The sequence below is a fragment of the Papio anubis genome, chromosome 19, assembly GCF_008728515.1.
Source record: "Papio anubis isolate 15944 chromosome 19, Panubis1.0, whole genome shotgun sequence".
Lineage (NCBI taxonomy): Eukaryota > Metazoa > Chordata > Mammalia > Primates > Cercopithecidae > Papio > Papio anubis.
In genome coordinates, this window is record NC_044994.1 from 47,312,752 (window position 1) to 47,334,550 (window position 21,799).

General features: G+C 36.4%; 1 protein-coding gene across 4 annotated transcripts in view; it reads left to right on the forward strand.

Annotated features, from left to right (window-relative positions):
• Window positions 1-21,799, forward strand: part of RAB27B (RAB27B, member RAS oncogene family) — a 162,614-nt gene that overhangs the window by 87,849 nt on the left and 52,966 nt on the right. Inside the window, exon 1 of one of the 4 annotated variants that reach the window (XM_017951775.3) lies at window positions 9,885-13,039. The exons of the other annotated variants lie outside the window; for them this stretch is intronic. The gene's annotated coding sequence lies outside the window, so the exon portion shown is untranslated. Of the gene's footprint in view, window positions 1-9,884; window positions 13,040-21,799 lie in introns of those variants that run through there. 4 annotated transcript variants of the gene reach the window in all.

Genomic DNA, 21,799 nt, shown 5'->3' on the forward strand with positions numbered 1-21,799 from the left:
TGAGGCCTTGCCAGAAGCCAAGTAGGTGGTGGTGCCCTGCTTCTTGTACAGTCTACAGAGCCATGAGCCAAAATAAATCTGTTTATAAATTACCCAGTCTCTCATATTCCTTTACAGCAACATAAACAGATTAACACAGGAATAGATATAAATATGTCCATTCACCTCAAATCAGTTTTTGGAAGGAGATGAGCGATATCTATACTTGAACATCCCCAGGTTATTTTTTTTAATGGAGAAAGAAGATAAAGTAACTTATTTTCCCACACAAAGGATTAGTTGGTATGGTCAGTAATGGAACTTGGGTCTGTGAAACTCTGAGAGCCAAGCTCTTTCAGCTCGAAGCACCTAACATAATACTTTGTGTATATGTGCACATTTCAACAAAAATTGACTTTCACTATGTATGCTGTTTTCAGTTGCTTAGTTCATATGCATTTTGCATCTATTTTCATTTAATGAAGCACTCTCTTATAATAACATTTCAATAAATGCAGTCTGTTTTGAGTGGATGAACAGTAATTTATTTAACCAAATCCTCTATTGTTAGGGACAGCAAACTCTCTCTGTAAAGGGCCAGATAATAAATATTTCAAACTTGTAGGCTATGTCAACTACTTTGTCGCAGTAAATATTCAACTTTGCCATTGCACTGGGAAAGCTGTGAAAGATCCAGATTTACAATCCAGATTTATTGAATAAAGCTATTCTATTTTTAAAACCCTACGTAAGTTAGTATTTGTTTGAACATTAATGTGGAAATATTTTTGATTTAGTTCAAAGGAATAGGATCGAATGGAGGAGGGAAATCTATGGCTTTTCTTCGCATGTTGTATTCTTTCTCCAGTTGCCGTTAGAAAACATTTAAAAAGAATTAAATCCCAAATAGTGATCCCACCTTGTCTGAGCAACTCAATACTCCAGAGCAGATTACCCTCCTGGCTGTTTTAAAAGTATTTTTAGCAATTGACAGGATATACTTCTTAGATTAGCTATATCTAATCCCTCTTCTGTAGACAATAAGAAGGCAAGGTTTGTTAAGCATATATTTTTATCTTCCCGACACAAAAATAGGATTAGTAGAATAACAACCATGCCAAAATATTAATATTCTAAAACCACATTAATCTTTTGAATAGATGTATTTCAACATTTAACTGAGTTAACCCATTCAGTTACTTGAGAATATATACTACAAATAGTTTTTATTGTAGGATATTGAATGAGGTTATGTTCATCAAGTTTATATGTTTAAGTGTCTGTGAATACGTTTGTGAGTCAGAGCTGAAAGGAATGTGCTGTTATTATTTTGTGTTTGGTATTTATCAGTTTTTCTTATCCTTTATTTCACAACAACCATCTCAACACCCGACCCCACCCTAAGAAGCCTTTTCAGACGTTTTTTTCCCTAATTGCCACCCAAATGAAAATTTAATACCACAGATACACTGTGTATCTGTTTATGTGCCATAGATATATCTGTGCTTTATACATAAAAAGAGTAAGATTATTTCACCTCCCAACAACAAATTTTGCCTCCCTGGGGCAGTATTTTTCTCATTGAAAATGCATGGATTATAACTACTTCAATTGTTGTCCAAGGGTCATACTAATCTTCCATGAAGTATTATTTCGGGAGTATGGTATGTGTGTACTAGAGAAGGCTTAGAACCACTTGCAGAGGATCCTCCCCTGTTTTAAACGTGAGCAGAAATAGGGAGCCCTTTGTGCAGACATAGCCATGTCAGACTTCTCAGCTTTGGTGGCAAGACATCATCTTACATCATTGGCTAAAGGATAATGATTCTCATTTAACCACCAACACATAACAGCTATTTTCCAAGCACTCCTGGGAGATATAACCTCAAATCCCTCTGCCTCTGGAGTTATCAAAATCTGTGTACCTGAGAATAGTCTATCAATTCCTTACTCTAAAATCAATTTATTGATTTAGCCAAATCTTCAAGGAGCATCATTTTATAAACCCCTCACTCCCTTAGAGAAGCTCTTACCTACTTTTCTTGATAATTCTTTAATAATTTGCTATTAATGTCATTCTTCTACATTGAGGACCATTTTAAGAAATCACCCAAAGCAATTCATGATGGTATTTACTACACAAAAATTCTTAAAGTTATAGCTCATTATGTCCCACCATGCCCAGCTAATTTTGTATTTTTAGTAGAGACGGGGTTTCTCCATGTTGGTCAGGCTGGTCTCGAACTCCTGACCTCAGGTGATCCACTCGTCTCAGCCTCCCAAAGTGCTGGGATTACATGCATGAGCCACTGTGCCTGGCCAGTATTATTATTAATAAATTGCTGGCTAAATAAATCTTCTCTCTTTAAGTATAAAAATTGTTTCAATATGTTTATTTATCAAGTTTAGATATCGAAACCCCTATCTTTTTCAACTGACTTAATATATAGTTTGTGTATGTGGTGGCACAAATTCACCAGTATAAACATCCATTATTTTAATATGCTTAAGTGTGAGTAGCAAGCCCTTCTGGAGTTACTGTGAAATGTAAAGTTGGTTGTTCCTTGTCATGGCTAAAAAATATCAATTGTGCCAGCAAAAACATTAGTAGGTTAGAAATGCTTTCTGGTCCCTACTGACCAAATTGAGGGTATACAGCGAAGGCCAAATCAAGAGTGGGTGAAATACAATAATAGTTGCTTCTACATCAAACATGGGATCATAGAGTCATGGGATTAGGTGTTGAATTCAACTTTGAGATATTTCACAAATTTCCAATATTTTCAAAAACTTGTATTTGTAGTATTTTTAAATCAGTAAGTATATCTGTGCCAAGATGACTGAGGGATTGACATATTTGGAGCTATACGTTTAAATATTTTTTAATTTGTTGAATGATCATTAATAAAAAAAGAATGGTTTAAGCAAATATTTTATTTTATTTTTTAACTTTGAAACAGAAAAGATTTAAGGATAATTTTTATCTTGACAATGATAATCTCAAAGAAAGTGAAAAACACTTCCAGTTAGTTGGAGGAAGCAGGTTCCAGATTGTGGTGCCAAGTGTTAAAAGATCTTAGAGTTGGGATCAGTAAGTGCAAGTTTGGGCTGTGTATTTTCTGATTGTCACAAATCCATTTTGTCCATTAATGAGTTGTGGCAAGGCTAAGGGCAACCAGCAATAGCCAAGGCATTTCTGTGATTTATTTATTAAAATGCAGGACAGAGAGTTGCTAATATGTTTATCACCAATAGTGACATAAGGTCATAATATAATGACTAATGTGAAGGAGTTTCCCTTCCTAATTTTCATAGAGAAAAACATACAAATATTTTGTATCATTATGGCTCAATAAATGTATTTGCTATAGACTTTTTTATTTCAAATCACATTTATTTCGAGAGTCTGATATACAATAGTTTAAATCATTTTCACAAATCTTTATTTCTAACATTTTACATCTCAATTATTAAAAAAAATCAAAATTTCTGAAATTTAAAGCAAGAAATTCTGTGCTCTTTTCCTTGAAACTTTCCTTGCAAAGGATGTGAAGGTAATTAGCAGATTCATTCAGTTATTTATTCAACAACCATTCATTCTTTGGACAACTATTGTGGCATCAGGTGTGTGAAACTTTTATCAGCAGAATGAGTTATTTTAAAACCTTCTATTTTGAACATATAAGATCAAAGATTAATTTATCACGCATCTTTGGCAGAACTTGCAGTAAAATCCAAGGCTTTAGATTTAGAGTTCTTATTGATCTTACCCTTTCTGGAACTTGGGAAGACCCCAAAGTTTATAATGTATAGGCTTCCAAACTAATTATCCTACTAGGGAATGTCACAGGCTCTATTCATCACTCTGTTCTATTATCAATAAATAGTTTATCATAAATCTCTTGGGCATAAAATATGAGAAACAGAATGGCTTTGTCTGAAATCTGGATTCGTTGGAAAGTCTTGCAAGTAATTTAGTAAGTAAGTCTCTTAAAACTATCTATCCAAATATACCAAGTATTAGAATATGTATCTATTTGGTTAGCTGCATTAGTTGCAATTGAAGTTATCATCTGATTAAGTTTATAGCTATTCGCTGGCATTCTTGAAGACCCATCCCATCCACCTTCCACACAGTCAGTGTAGAGAACCTAGAGGAGATCTCATAAGAATCACCAGAAATTAGTATCACCATTAAGGATTCAAGTCCTTAATGGTGACATTAATTTCTGCAGTTCTTTCAGAAAATGACTGTCCTATTGGATATATTCTCTTTAGTTGTGTTGCATAGTTTCAGTATCTCTGAATTCACTCTTCTGTCACATTATCCTTTGATCTGTAGGAAGGGAGGAAACAGCAAAATAGATATGAGGTGGATTTGAGACTCCTACTGAGCCCACATTGAAGTTGAAGTTGGTTAAGCCACAAATCCTGACTTGAATCTTTGAATTTCAGTGGATTTCTTGTTATCCAGCTGTTAGTGATAGCTTAGAGTCAATTTTTCTATTATTCTGGAAATGTTCCTGTTCTCCAATGCCAATTACCTTGGCAAATAACCAAGGTAATTAACAATCAAATTAACCAACAAATAAACAATCCTTTAGGAAATTTCAGACAGCATACATTCTGAGTGTATTTGTAATGGTATTGCAATGCCCTTCCTAAAGAGTTAGGGTGAGTCTTTGAATTAAGACAGGGTTTAATCTGAGTTTGAGTTTCATCAAACTGAGAAAACAATTACAAGCCCTCCCAGCTAATCAAACTGGTATATTATATCCTCTACATCTATATTAATCAATTCATCCTTTTCTGAAATTGTGCTCCTTTCTCCTTGGTACGAGCACCCTCAGAATCATTCTCATACATGTTTCTCACTTTGCTCATACAAATGATCAAGTTCCATGTTTGTTTTGGTGTAAGACTTCTTCTCCCTCATTTGGCATTTTGTTGTCCCTACTCCAGGGCATCTTATGGAACTAGAGCCATAAGCAAAGGCATTCAACCATGTGGTTAGGATGCCTCCACTGGAACCACTCAGTACTATTGCATTCAGGTTCTACACACCACTATTCCTGCCATGAGCACCTGACCTCTGACTTTTTCAGTGGACTCCCACTAAGACATGCATCCGTGGAGGCCCCACAAACAGGAAAGAGATTTGAGTGCCCTATACCAATGTGACTAGTGTTCACCACATTTTACAGGGAGAGAAATGCAAGATAATGAGAAGTTCTTATTAATTGTATCTTTATCCTAATCGTGTTTTTTTTATCAGTTGTTATAAAACTTATCTCTTCTGTTAAGACTCACACCAAATATATGACTATAAAAATATATTGTTTATAATTGATTTAAAATAAATTGAATGGTTTTAGCATATTCATATTTTATATGAAGTATGTGGGGATTTTATTCCAGCCACTCAACCTTCAGTAGCAATGAAATCTGTAGCTAAAAAATCCATAGAACAGAAACCTACTTAGTGTTTATGGCAGCAATACATATTTCAGAAGGTATTGTATGGCTGTAGTATTTAGAATTTTCACATTACTTTAAAAATAGAAATTTACTTATAAATAATTATATTTTAACATTATTATTAATGAATATTATATACTATCAATATTATAAAATTATAATTCTAAATCAATATAATAATATAATTATAAAATATACAAAAATATAAACATACTCATTACATTACATATTTTAGTATACTACTAGAAATATAAAAAAAAAATAATAATAAAAATTCCGTATAGGCATATAAGCTGTTACCATATTGATAATAAAAATTGACTAGATCATACAAAAAATTAGCTGAGTGTAGCGGTGTGCACCTGTAATCCTAGCTACTCAGAAGGCTGAGGTGGGAGGATCACTTGAACCTGAGAGACAGAGGTTGCAGTGAGCCAACATCATGGCACTGCGCTCCAGCCTGGGTGACAGAACAAGACTCCTTCTCAAAAAAAAAAAAAAAGAAAAAAAGAAAAAAGAAACAGATCATGTTGCACATAATAATAAGGTTTATTGACATTATTTTCCAAAGTATAGTTTTAAAAAAGTAATCATATAGCATGTGATTCTTTGCTATGATCAAACCTTAATTAACTAGCTGTTATTTTTATTTTTTTATTTTTTATTTTTTTGAGATGGAGTTTCACGCTTGTTGCCCAGGCTGGATTGCAATGGCACGATCTCGGCTCACTGCAACCCCCACCTCCTGGGTTCACGCAATTCTCCTGCCTCAGTCTCCCGAGTACCTGGGATTACAGCCATGGCCCCCACGCACGGCTAATTTTTGTATTATTAGTAGAGATGAGGTTTCACCATGTCAGCCAGGCTGGTCTCAAACTCCTAACCTCAGGTGATCCACCCACCTCAGCCTCCCAAAGTGCTGGGATTACAAGAATGGGCTACCACGCCCAGTCAACTAGCTGTTATTCTTTACAACTTATAACATCATATATGGCCAAAAATAAGGCAAGATGATTTCCCAAATTATATCTTAAAAAAGAGATAGTTATCTTAACATTGGAGTCCCTACAGTTCTCTTATAAGGAAACAATCATCAAATTAATTTGATAAAAGTGTATTTTGAGAAGGAAAGACATATTTGCCTGAAATTACATTAGTCAGTGTTAGTTTAGATGCCTAGAAAAAAATACCTTATAATTGGTTAAAAGGCCAGCGAAGGAATTTAAGATGACTTAATAGTCATTCCTGAATATATGACATCACAGCTTGAAGTGTTTGCAGTTTAAAAAGTAGCAAAAGTAACAAAAACACTGGTTTTAGGTAACAGCTTTTGGGAAAATGGAGAAATCACCATATATTCATTTGTACTTATATGGTAAGCCCATATGACATTTTATTTTGCAGCTCACCATAAAGCTACCAGCAAAGCAAATATAATTATAAATTTTATATGGCTTTGCATATGACTGTACTTATGTCCACACATACAATTATATATGCTAACAAATGACTATATTTATGTATGCGTATTATCATATGACTTGTAGAAAATGAATTATTCTTTCCTGTGTGCTTAGTTCTTATTTTTATAACTTTTCTTCTCTTTAACCAATTTTTGTTCTTGTAATTATTTCTAAAATTCTGCTTATAGGTTTTTTTAATAAAGATGTCAAATATTCATAGACAGGATCATGGCATACCCACACTACTGTGACTTCTTGGCAAGTTGGGACTTTCATAAAGGCTATATGTGAACATCACTTGTGACATTATTTGGACCTTTCCCACAGCATGTTCCTCTAACATAAGAAGAAAAAATTAGACAAAATTACAATAGTTTCTAATAAGGTCCAAGTATATCTTCATTACACTTTCTAAAAAACAGGCAAAATGAGGTTGGAACTGGGAAGGTTAAGACCTCACCACAGAGTAGATGCTGTAGGTACAATTGTGAAAACGTAGCCAGTTTAATGAGAATATATCTAAAATAGGTCTTTATGTGCTATACATTTAAAGTAATTTGCCAGTAGAAAGTATCTTAAGCATATATAGTTCTCAAAGTTACATCTTCGTTGTGAAAAAAACTAGCATGGCCTGGAAGTCCAGTCTTATGACTTGTTAGTCATGCTGTGAGGTTTTCTCAAACTGGAGAAGGGTGGATTTTGATTTGTGATTAGACAGACTTCTTCACATGAACAGAAAATCAGCAGGAGGTAGAGGCACACCCGTGCATAACTTTCTGGTGAAGCCTTCCCTGCAATCGCAAGAAAAGGGTTACAAAATCTCAGATCTCATCAGTGAGGGGGTCAAGCCAAGAGAAATTTTTAACAGGATAGTGAAGGATGAAAGGCATTGTCATGACCAGAAGGTCAGTGGCTCATGCTACTGAAGACAAGAGAGAAGAAACCAAATATATTTGTTACTTAAAGCTTAAAATGCTGATTTTCTCTTAGAGCACACCTTTATTTTTCCTTCATGTTCTGCACTGCATCCCCCATACCTGGCAGTGTACCAGGCACAAGTTGCTTCATAAATGTTTGTTGAATGAATAAATCATTGTGCGAACCTATCAAATCTTTTTTCATTCTGCATTTCAATTCACTTTCTCCACTGCTTATAGATCATTATATTAAAGTATATATAAATACTTTAATAAAGCATAATGTTTTCTCTATAGAACAAATATCTTTTGTTTCCTTTTGTGTATTTTAAGTGTAATTTAAAATTAATTTTATTTTTATTAAGGTAATATATCTCATAACTTAAAACAAAATCAAAATCTACGGTTCTTGTGGAACAGTGCAGGTCTCCTCCTAAGCCCTGATCTTAATCCCCCAGGCAAACATTTGACTCTTTCAGTAGCTTTTTAACTGTACTTTTATATTTCTAACTGGTTTGCTTATCCTGCTATTTCTTTAGCAACTTTACACATTATTTATTGATTTTTGTTATAATAGCTGAGGGTTTAGTTGTCTTACAAGCACATATACATGGAGAGTCTTTCCCTCTGCCATCCTCCACCTGTAGTTTTATTATAGTTTAGGGTTAATACTCTTGTCAGTGTTCCCAACATTTTTATTATGTCCAGATCTGAACAAAGTGGTATTCTATCATAATGTTTCTTTTCTCTTGCAACTTTTTGTTTCTCATGGAGTTAATAATGTCCTTTTAAAATTAATTCAGCACACTCTGTACCTATTGTATATTATTCACAATTGCCTCCAAATGATCTTAACAACTGTAACAGAATGATCTAACTGTGGTAACAACTCTAAAATATCTTCTTGGCATTATACAATACAAGTTTACTTCTAGCTCATGTGGTAGTCCAGCATGTGGCAGCTGGGGTTGCCATGTCACACCCTAGTTCAGGGTCATGACTTTTCGTCTAGGGGCTGTCATGTCTTCTAGGGCCTTAGAGCTCTTCGTTGGTTCTTTGCATCTGCACACTAATAAGGGAAGAGGGGAAGTGTAGAGGATCTCAGGGCATACCCTGAAAGTGACGTACATGACTTCTGCCCACAATCCATGAACCAGACCTCAGTGACATGCGTAAGAAATGAAATCTAGTGTGGTGCTCAGGAAAAAGAGCAGAACATGGAATCTGGTGGGCACTTCCCACTATCTACTGTATTTTCAAATGTACATGTGTATCAAACAATCTATCATTTTCTTTTCATTTTTTTTTCTCGGAGACATTCCTGCTGCAGACCATCTCTTCACTTCTCTTTAGGCCTGCTTCACACTTATTGCTCTGGAGAATTTATTTTACTGCCTTTTATGTTGGGCCTGCATTTTTGGGGTTTCATCTCTTCCTCTTTCTTGATTTACAAGCTTATTTGGGGAACTGCTACTTTAAAATGGCACACAGGATGTGTATTTTTTAAGTCCATGCATATCTGAAAATTTTTTAAAATCAAGCTTGGCTGACAGTTTGTCTTGATATACAATTCTAAGTTCAAAATAATTTCATTTAAAAATGTGAAGGCATTCAAAGAAACTTCTGGATCCATTATTGCTCTTGAGAAATCGGATGCATTTATTTTTTCCTTTGTATGTGATTGGCTTTATGTTTCTGGAAGATGTTTTAGGTTTTTCTCTTTATTCCTGCATTTCTTTTATCTCAGAATGATATATCTCAATGAGTTTAATTATTTGATTAATGTAAAGGATTGTTCTCCTGGACGTTTAGTGAAACTTTTGACCCCCAAAGTTCATCATCTTCATTTCTGGTGTTGTTTTTGCATTTTTTTTTTTTCAAATTAGTGTTTTGATCCTTTTCTGCATAGAAAGAACTCTTTTCTAGAGCTTTCTGAGATTTCCATTAGTCAGAATTTTTTTCCATTTAAAAAAAATTTTTACAGCTTTTTGCTCTACTTTCCTGAAGATGTTTCAACTTAGTCTTCTCACCCATCTGTCAGTTTTTTGTAAATGTTGAGTATATTTTCCATTTCAAAAGATTTTTTTCCTGTTTTGTGTATAAATTTCTTTTTTTATTCATTATCTCCAGGAGCAGGGTAAAAAGGCATGTGTTCAGTTCATCTTGTTGAACCACAAATTACTCTAGTTTACTTTCTCCAGAAAATAAACCTCCAGTCTCCTGGAAGCTGGATTGAGCAGATGGAGGAACTTATGGTTGGTTGATTGTGTGACAGTGGGGAAGGGAACTTTGGGTCCAAGCATTCCAGTAAACAGACGTACAACCAAACCCCTGTGTTTACCCCACCACCTGGCCTCCTTCTATGCTGAGATTTCTGCCTCCTAGGCCTGAGTCTGCCCAGGTTTTGCAGGAAGAATTGGCTTGCTTTTTATCCGTAATCTCTCCTGCAGGCATGCAATGTATAGAATCCTCTGCTCTTCCAAATCAGCCACCACGCCTCCATCTGATTTAGCTTCTTCCAAAATTCATTGCAAGTTTATCTGTTATTTTATCTGCTTATTTGACTTTGTGGTTCAGTAACATTTTTAAAAATTCATTTATTCTTGTAATAAAGCAGTTTGAAGAGAGATGAAATACATGTGATAATTTTGCCATTTATAACGACATATCACCCCATGTACATTAATGTTTACCTCAGTGCCATATTGATTGAATTAGACAGATGTTATGTCTAGTTAAGTTGGGCTACATAAACTCCAGGTAAGGAAGACCTTATTACTATTATCATGACACATAATGCTGTCCTCGTGTTTTCACTGGTTTTCCATTATTTTTTATTCTGCTCTACCTCTGGTCAAAGTGGTCTTTGTGGAGTGGCCAAGCAATATTTCTCCTGTGTCTTCCTACTCTTTCTCTTTCTTGGAACCCCTCTTCCCAGGGAAGGAAATGCTCCGCCACTCTCTGGTAGTGTCACTATGTAACACTACTGGATCTGAGCCTTGGAACCTCAGAGACAGGACTCTATGTGGCAAGTCACTCCAGGAGAGCTATTCCTGCAAGAGTTGGTCCTATAAAGCAGGTGACACACTTATCTAGGGAAAGGTGGCAAGGAGAGTAATCAATAAATGTGTGTGTCAGATTTTCTCATGGCAGAAACTTTTTCTAGAAGTTGCAAGTAGGTAGCACAATGCAGTGACCACTATGAGCTCGGCATTCAGGATCAATAGACCTGACTTCCACCTTTTGAACTTCATCACTTTGGACAGATTTACTGCGACTTTCTCAACCTCAGTTACCTCATTCTGAAAATGGAGACAATAAATATAATAGATGCCTTGCCTATTTCACAGTAATGTTGTGAAAGCCAAATGAGACGAAACTATATTGCGTACAGGAAATAATAGCTATTAGGATTAATGTCAGTGGTGAATACATGAACTAGGTAAAGAATATGGGTTATCATTGTATAGCACAGAGGGTGATTTTAAATCAATTGTTAACAGTGGAAAAGATTCAAGTTTCTTATGTTCTTTCTTTTATTTCTGTCTGGGACCATAGACACATACTTGTTATACACATAGATATTGCTGTTAAATGCAAAGTAGATTTATCATAAATATAGATTCCAAGCATACATACTTTGAAAAATCTACAATCTGAGCCTCATATGCTTTTATGTAGTAGATCCAAAATAATTTTTATGAACTGGATCTTACTTGGCAAAAATGGAGTAGATTAAGTGTTACCAAAATTATAAGTATAGCCAACAGGTTCATAGAACTTACTGTGCCAGGCACGTTCTACGCACATTACTGATATGAAGTCAATTCCTCACAATATCACTATGAAGGTATTATTACTCTTCTTTTGAACTTTCAAGAACATTGAAGGACATAAAATAGAACTTCTTTAATAGTTTCATAATAGAATAGACAGATTTCTATGAGACCAAAATGTTTTCTCTAATACTCAATTTTTCCACTACTTTGCTATTGTTTGTTTTGTGTTTTGGTTTGGGCTATTCCTTTGCTCCTTTCTACAAGAAATTCTCTGGAAGCTGATAACAGCAGTGCCTCCCACATTGTCTCTAGGGCATTGAATAAGAACCAAGTTAAGCAATTAAAATTCAAGCAGTCATTGACATCTCATTGTTTACTAATGTGAATCCAAGTCACAGGTTTGGAACTTTTAAATTCTGTTCACAGAGGAGTAAATCGGTTGCTACTATAATGTACCCAAGCTTGTATTCTTACCTTTACTACCAGTCTGTAAATTAGGGATGTCTGAATGTGCCGAAAATGTAATCCCAAGACGGGCAGCCAGGATCGTTGCTTTGTGGACGAATCTAATGTGTTTAGAACAGGGCGTAGCACATAGTAGGTGCTTAATAAATATTTGTTCAATGCCTCCGTGTGCTCATTATCTTATTTAGTGGTAGCCTATTGACCTCTGAAGTGACTTTAGGAAGTGCATTAGGACTTTGGGAAGTGAATTTGGATGTTGCATACAATTAATGCATTCATATGAACACATCCTAACTTTTGAAATATTAATTTCTTTCCAACACCCTCTTTTATTTCCCGAGGCCATCCTCTGCTCCCCACTCGCAATCCCTCGCCTTCACTCCCCATAGTTAATAAGACACCCCCTCGGAGGATAGAACGCAATGCCAGGGCCCCAGTTCTTCTCACAGCGCCCTGGGCTTTTTGAATGAGAGACATCAAAGAAAACACAGGAAAAAAAAAATGAATAAAAATGAGCTCGCTGCTAGGGCTCGAAGCCCCACAGTGTGGAGATTTCATTCCCGAGCGGAGTGTGTTTCTCACTGCAGCAGTTGAGTCACCAGCAAGACTTGCCTGAGGTGAGCTCCGCACATCCGCGTTGGGACTTGGCAGACACGCCTTCTTCTCACACAAACCTTACCCAGCCCCGCCACCGCGGCGGACTCCAAGGGTGGTGCCACCAGCCCTGCCACTCGCAGTCCTGACGGGCAGGGGCTGCGGACCGCCTGGCCTTGGACCCATCCGGAGCCACAGGTTGGAGGAGATAAGGAGCTGTCCCCGTGCTGTGCTCGTCGCCCTGTGGAGCAGATCCTGTCTCCTTGCTGGCGGTGGAGCCCGGGAGTTCCAGGGCTTGAGAAGGGGAAGGAAACCTCTCTGAAATCTGACACCTGCTCTCCCGGCAAGGAAACTTCGCAGGCTGGTGAGTTGGGAAGGCGGGCTGTTGCTGCTGGAACGCGTTCCCACCCACCCGGGTGCTGCAGCGCCGGCCTGCACTGTGGGAAGTGAGGCCTCTGTGTGTGTGTGCGTGTGTGAGTGCCTGTACACCTTCGATCGCGGTTTCCATCAGAAATCCTTGCAAAGAAGACAGTAGTGATGTGTGCTGCACGGATGGCATGGGTCAACTCGACCTGGCTCTCTTTGAGTAAACACCTATCAAACAGCTGGTTACCACCAAAAAAAAGCAAAAAGAAAACCAAAAAGCCTAGGCACAGCAATGTTAATTTCCTTTCATTTGCAGCTCAAAAAAAACAATCAAAATAATGAATAAGAAAAAGCATGGATGATGATGTGCTTAGAGTTTCATTCCAGGAGGAGTGACTTAGTGAGGCAAGCCAGGAGAGTAATAAGACATTTATATGCACTTCCTTACATGAAATAGCCACAGAGACCTTAAGAGTACTTTCTGTTTTCCAGTTTTTTGCTCTGTTACTTTCGAATTCTGATCTAAGTGTCGCACCAACTAGGGTATATGTGTGCATGTGTGTTCACTCAAGTAGTCACAATAAATTAGCTTTCAAGACTTTCCCACCCAATGCAATGTTAATTAAGCCTCTGAAAACTACTGAAGTAGGTGAACTGCAAGCAGACTGCGTTCCTAGGAAAAAGCTGTGTTTGGTTAGAGCCTTCACACCTGTATCATGTTTTATGAGTTTTTTATGTCAAGATCTAAAGCTTAGGTTATGCAATTCCAGTTTTAAACTGCACAGCATTAAGTCCAAAGTAATAACATATAATTTCAAGGTTATTAACAACAAAATTATTGTTTAATATAATACAGCTCTGAATTTTGATTGTGTTCTGTTTATAAGAAAAATGTCTATGGTTCTCAATATTTAGTTACAATCACACGTATTCAGTAATATCTATATAAAATATGCAGGGTTTTATGGTTATAAATTTTGAAAAGTTGATGGAAAAGAGGGACTTAAGCATTATTATAAACTCAGATATTTGAGTTTAATGAATTTTCAAGCTGCTGTAAAGTCCATATTGCAGTGATGAAGAGAAAAACATACCTGTCATGTGCCATTGCCCCTCAGTTATTTTTCACAGTTTCCTAGTATAATCCTCTACCCAGACCGGGTCAGCCATCCTTGAAGGCAGGAGGTGACTCCTACCGATAACCAAAAAAGGGTAATCTTGACAGATAGTTTAAAATTAATGGGGCTTTCCTGTTTCAGAAATGACTATGGCCTCTCATACAGTGTTACTGACATTGCCTTCGAAAGGAAAACAAAACAGCAGATGAAACTGGATGAGCCTGTTCTCATAGTTGCCAAGAAGGAATAAAGGGAATCTGTTGAATGTAAGCAAACCACAGTTCCTCTTTCTCATAGGTCATTTCTGGAACAGGCATGTTTGACCCAATAGGGAATGTAACTCTAATATAATTGATCTTCTTGGTAGGAGAAGATCAGTTGGTATGCCAGTTTACACTACAACTATATGTTGGTTTCAGAATTGCTGTTCATTTATCTCACTGGTTTTCTGGAAAAATAGAAGTTATCCAAATGTCCAGGTGGTTCAGAATAGAAACCTGCTCTTTTCCCACCCTCACTCCTGCAAATTTTTGGTTAGGTTTTTGGGCTCTCAGATCAGTAGGGCATGAAATATAGAACAATTACTCATATAAAGCTCATCTCACAATCAATCCAGTTTCTTGAGTTGATTCATCACGGCAGGTTGACCAATAGTTCAGCTGTTAAGCAAGTAATTGTAACGTTGAGATGCAGGAAAATGATTTCAATAAAAACAGACAGGACATACCAAGTGTTTCCCATGAAGAATATGTTCCTTTCTAAAGATGGCTGCCAAAGGGGAATGATTTTTTTAAAAATTCATTATTAGGTATATATGGGGCTTAAGTATATCCTATAGAAGTAGGAAGCAGCAACATCACTACGCATAATAACAAACCTATTGTAAACCCCAAATATGGAGTTGATAGTATTACTCAATTTGTTTCACACCCTTTGCAATCATTATTCATGTTCTCCAAATATTAACCTCCCATTGGCACTCCTTAAATAAGACAAACTTGTCTAGATTGCCAATAAGGAGAGTAACACTCTGTTTATCAAATGGCCAAAAAAATCTTCAATAAATTTAGTCTTTTTAACTAAACCACTGCTCAATATACTGAGATAAATAATTAATTAAGTTGCTCGTTCATTTATTCAACAAATATTTGTTAAAAGTGTTATGCACTGAACTCTGTGTGGACAGAAGTGGACCAAAATTCCTGACCTTATAGGGCTTGTCTTTTACCAGGGAGACAAAGACCAAACTAGATAAGCAGGGTGAGTCTATGGCACATTAGCGAGAAGTGCTCAGCAGACAGCATGAAGCCCAGGAGGCATGCAGAAAGTGTCAGTGGCTGGGGTCAGGGAGAACTGAAATTCTATATCAGATGCCCAGGAAAAGCCTCACTGAGATGATATTTTAATATCGATCTGAGGCAAGTAAGGGAATGATCCACGTGGACATGTGGAGGAAGATCATTCTAGATTGAAGCATTCTGGCATCTTTCAGGAACAGCAAAGAAGCCCACGCACCTGGCATAGAGGAAGTGAGGTGGGGGTGGCAAGAAATGAAAGAGAGGAGATAATGGGGACAGGTCTTGGAGGACTTTGATGGTCCTAATAAACTTGTTGGCCTTTGTTTTTTATTCCAAGTAAAATGACAAAACACTATGATTTAGACATAGCCCGTTGAATGTTTTTCAATAAATATTTACTGAGCATACTATGAACTTTAATATTCTTCTAAGCATTGTGGATAACAGAGGTTAGTGAGATATACAAGGCCTCTGCTGTCATGGAAATTATATCTGGGGTTTGGAGAGAGACAGATAAGTAAATAAATTAGTAATTCTGGAACTTTTAGTGATACTAAGAAAAAAAAATGTTAAAGGATAATATAGTGAGAGTGACCTGAAGGGGACTGTGTGATTCAGTGGTCAAGAAAAGCCTCAGGGGAGGTGATTTATTTATTTATTTATTTATTTATTTATTTATTTATTTATATATTTATTTATTTATTTATTTATTTTTAACCAAGACAGAGTCTTGCTCTGTTGCCAGGCTGGAGTGCAGTGGCATGATCTTGGCTCACTGCAACCTCCACCTCCTGGGTTCAAGTGATTCTCCTGCCTCAGCCTCCTGAGTAGCTAGGACTACAGGCATGTGCCACCATGCCCAGCTAATTTTTGTATTTTTAGTAGAGATGGGGTTTCATCACATTGGTCAGGATGATCTCGATCTCCTGACCTTGTGATCTGCCCACCTCGGCCTCCTAAAGTGCTGGGATTACAGGTGTAAGCCACCGCGCCCGGCCAGGTGATCTTTTTAAAAGATCACTCTGGCTTCCTTGAAGAGACTAAGTCATAGGGTGACCAGAGTAGAAGAGAATCCAGTTAGGAGGCTATTCCAATAGACCAGTTATGACAGTGGCATAGATTAGGGTCAGAACAGTGGCCACCTAGAGAAGTAGAGAGATTCTATTTTGAAGATACTTGAAGGCAGAGCTGACAGAACTTACTAATAAATTGGATAAAGGTGGAGGTGAAGAAACAAAAGAACCAAATGATCAACAGGATTTCTACTGAAAGATACTGGGTAGACAGAAGGCCATTTCCTAAGATGGATAAAGCTAGGGAAGAAACGGTTTTAATGGGAAATGAGGAATTTCTTTGCAGCCTTTTGAAGTGTTTTTCAACATCCAAGTGGAATTATCAACTTGGGCTTTTGCATGTATGAATCTGGAACACCTAGAGGACATCATAGCTGGATATAGAAATTTGAGAGGCAAGTGCCTATGGATGCTATTTAGAGTGATAGCCTTGAGGACATCACTCAGAGAGAGATTACAGAGAAAAATATCAGGGCTTGAGGATGCAGCTCTGGCTTATGCAGACATTTGGGACCTTGAATGGGAGGAGTCAGTAAAAAGCCATTCAAGTGAAAGGTAAACTGGATGAGCATGTCATCATGAACCTAAGCCAGGATGTTTTTTTAGGATGAAGGGTGTAGTCAATGGTGTCAGACAGGGCCAAGATAAACAGTGAGATGAGGACAGGGAAGTGATGATTGCATGTAGCAGTGTGGAATCATTGGCAGTTTGGGAAAGAGATGGAGTTCTCAAAATAAGATATTCAGAAAAACTAACTTTAAAAAATTCTGAAAATAGCATTTCACCTAATTCTAAAGATAATTGAAAAGAAGGATGCCCCCAGAAAAACTCATGAGGCCACATACATAGAAGCTCTAATAAATTCAATATTTTAAAATGACTTCTAGAACAGAGGAATAAAGGAAACATATAATTAGAAATACTTAAGGAAGGTGTTGTCAGAGCTGTAAGCATAATTTGAAGAAGAGTAACGCACAGTGAGTGGAAGCTTGGGAAAAAATTCTCAGGAGAGTGATAGATTATTTTCACATTGTTTGAAACAAAGCAGTGAATAAAGAAGGGTCATCTCCCTTCATGCTGGTGCTGGTGAACGTGAGAGAAAGTAGAATTACTCAGTTTCTACTTTGAGTCCCTTTTCTTTCTTTTCTTTTCTTTTTTTTTTTTTTTAGATGGAGTTTCTATTGCCCAGGCTGGAGTGCAGTGGCATGATCTCCGCTCATTGCAACCTCTGCCCCGGGGTTCAAGTGATTCTCCCACGTCAGCCTCCCAAGTAGCTGGGAATACAGGCATGTGCCACCACACTAGGGTAATTTTTGTATTTTTAGTAGAGATGGGTTTTCACCATGTTGGCCAGGTTGCTTTGAACTCCTGACCTCAGGTGATCTGCCTGCCTTGGCCTCCCAAAGTGCTGGGATTACAGGTGTGTACCACTGCACCCAGCCATGAATCCCTCTTCTTTCTATGTGAAAGAAAATAGTGTTCAAAATGGAAGGTCTACACAACACCAAAAGAAAATTAAAATCAAAGAAAGCTGAGAAGTTATTGCGACTGCAAATCACTTCTTTAAATGAGAAAGACTAATGGCAGAAGTGGTCAAGAGGACTACTGTGAGGAAAGGGCATTTCAGTTGAGACCTAAAGGTTGCCTGGTTGCTAGTCAGGTGAAGGGGTTGAAAAAGAACAAACCAGATGGTACAAAAGCATTTGCTGAATTCTTAACCTGGGAAAGAGCTTGGAGTATTCAAGAAACTGAGGAAAGGAGTTTGGAGAATGGAAAGCAGGTGGCAGAGAGAGGCACAAGGTGAGTCTGGAGGCACCAACGGGGAAGAGTCATTGCAGAAACTAGACAAGACCAATGAAGATCAGGAAGTGCAGCAACCTAAAACTTAACTTGTCAGAGGTGTTATAGAGATGGCTTCTACTGGGAGGTTGAACTAAACAACCCTCAAGCTCTCATCCAAAGCTGTAATCCTACAAATACAAGAACACAATTTGTTTAATATTTGATAACATGTTATAGATATTTTAAATTAAGAATTGATAATGAAAGTTTAGTTATAAAATATAAAACAGATCAAAGTAAATTAAGTAGTGACTGCCTTATAAAGCAAATGTTTAATATCCAGAAAAGCAGGAAAAATGTTTCTAGGTAGCTACAGCTACATTCAAGGACACCAAGACCCACTCACATAATTTTGGAAACGACTTCATAGAGAGGAGATGTAGACTTCATATATTGGTGGGATTTAAATAAAACCAGTAGGAAGTCTATTATTAGTCAAATATTCCTAGTGTTGAGTAGGGTATAACTATAGACAGGGCATTCAGTCTCCTTAAGGATCTTGATTTTCTTCTGTGTAAAATAAAAGGTAAGGGTTATTTTAACATCCCTACTGTTCAACTCTAGACTTGGGCAACACATAATTCTTGTTTTATGTTTACTTCCTTCCTTCTTTCCTTCTTTTTCCTTTTCTTCCTTCCATTTATGTGTCTATCCCTCTAGATAGATGATAGGTAGAGGTAGATAGATAGATAGATAGATAGATAGATAGATAGATAGATAGATAACCTTAGATCTACCTAAGGTTATCTTTATGTTATACATAAATCTGTGTGCATAAGTATGTGTGTGTGTGCATATATGTAAACATGGAAGAAGAGATAGAAACATATGAACTCTATAATAGACAGAAAATTTCTTTTTAATAAGTTTAGGGAAAAAGTACAAGACTTCATTTTAGTCCTCTTTCTGGCTTCGTTCTAGCACATAAATTTATTTTCAATCATATTGAACTTGGAGTCAAATTAATCTGTTTTCTTCTTGTTTCTCTCCTTAACTTGCTCAGAAAAAAATGAGATTATGTATTAAATCTGACCTGAAGGATATACCAGAACAATAATAATTAGAAAAAGCAAAATCAGCTTGTATTATATTTGCCCAATCTAACTTAGGCAAGGTAATCAAAGCCTGAGAAGTTCATTAAATGAATTATTCAGTTTTTATGATCTATTATTCAAAATACATTATTTTCATAAACAAAATGGACTGTTGATAAGTGTTCCTGTACATATCTAAATATTAAAAATACAAAATGAAATTAGATTTTTTAGAGGGAAAGAGAAACTAGTCATGTCTTAGTGACTTTGAAAAGAATTACACACTTTTTCTAATATCAAGAGGTGCCACATACTGACTTAGGTGCCTCCTTGGAGTAACTTAAGCCTCTGATTTTCTGGGACTTTGTCCCAAATGCTGTAAAATGTAGGAGCAATGCAACCTGCTTGCTAATTTATTAATTCTTTAAGCGAACTAAAGATAGATATCACAACTAACTGTATGGAAACTGTCATTCCCAGTCCCTATATCTGTCCCTCTCCCACTCAATCTTTGATCTTAATCTTTCTAAGGTTTGTAATACCTATTCTCAAATACTGCCTCTCAAGGTTTGGAAGTAAAACTTCTATTAGGAAGAACCTAGGAAACAACACTGCAAAACATATCTTACAGGAAAAGAAATGCTGTGATGAAAATATTCTCATATTTATAACAGAGGGTTAAAACATAACAAAATAGGCTTAAATAAATAGGCCATCAAGTTTGAAAGGTCTATTCTTTAATCTTCAGTTGGAAACGAGATGCTAGTTGATGAAGCCTGCATAGCAGTAATAGTAATAAGATGAAATGAGCAATTTTGGGTTTGCTTTTTTCTTGTAACTTCACTGGGCCATCATCAGGTGCTACTTATTTTGAAATTGTCCCATACAGTCTCCCCAGATCTCCTTTGCTATATTTTATTTTTTCACTTACCTATTAGGAAAACCAAGAAGACAAAAGTAAGATATACCCAACAAGTATTCATTAGTATTGTTTCTGAACACCTTGAATTTGGGTGCCCTCAGGAATGTACGTACTTGATGAGAATTTATTCATCTGTGATTATGGAGCAGCTTATATTTAGATAAAGGTGAGGAGAGATGAAAAATGGATAAAGACAAAACATACTGATCACTAAGTACAGGTACACCAACCTGCAGGCTTTGTGTCCTCTGCAAACATGGAGAAACCTTGCTGGGCATCTGTTTCCTGTGCAAGCTCTGAGGAAGTCATAAAATTCTACATTGAGGTTTTCTTTGGAAATGATTAAATGATAATAACTGAGTTGCTTTGAAGATGAATTTGCCTCTAATTATATTGTTATTCTGCTTCCCAGCAGATCTTCTTATCAAGTGTATTTTCCATGGTTCTGATTCCTTACAGTTTTCACCCTTTCAAAGTTCACTTTGACTTTTAAAGTAGACTTATGCATGAGGCCAGGGACCCGGAAACCAGTTTCCCATTCTTCAGTTCTAGAAGGTGTTAGATTCTAGTGATTTTAGTAAAACAAAGCCGTGAAGGTCTAAGCAGTCTAGAGCAGTGAGGTTGATTCTTAAAATCAATATTGTAAATATTGAGACACATGAGGGTATAAGCTTGGCAACTTGAGAACAGAGAACTAACTCAAAATAGAAAAGGAACAATTAAAATTCATAAATATTAACTATATGTTTAAAGAAATATGTTCTGTTTGCATTGCAATATTTTATAACCAGTAGAAATATTTTTGTCTTATTTTTCAGGAATCATGTTTTCTAAAAGTACGTAGAAATTAGAATCGGAGGATTTAAAGATAGCTCAGAACTGCTTTCTAATTGGTGTTTTCCACAGTAAACTGAACTGTGGAAAGTTCAGTTTATGCATTGTGCATAGTCACTTGATCTGAAAGACGAAAATAAGAAATCCAAGAATGAATGACGTTCTTTGAAGAGCAAAATTTCTACCTGTTGTAGGACATTATAAACATTAAGAAAAATGTTAAGTTGGTTAAAGCTGACAATGTTATTACAACAAAAGACCTGTCACCGTGTTAAACCTGACAATACCAATTTAATCTCTGGTATAATTTTCGTCTATCTGAATTTTTTTGCTTAAAACATTCATTAAGTGCCTACTATCTTGCAGGTCATATTAGGTACTTTAGTTGTAATGGTCATTAAGACATAGTTCCTGCTCTTAAAGAACTTAGAATCAAGTAAAATAGAGAGTTACATGAACAGATAATTTTAATGTAACTTGATAAGTTTTCAGTTAGTGGTTTGAACTCAGTATTATGGTAATAAAGAGGAAGATAAATTTAAGGAGGTTAAAACTGTAGAGAGATCAGTGAGGAGTGGGAAATACCAAAGGTCTGAAATTGTAAAGTTGGAGAAGATAAATTATATTAATATTAAAG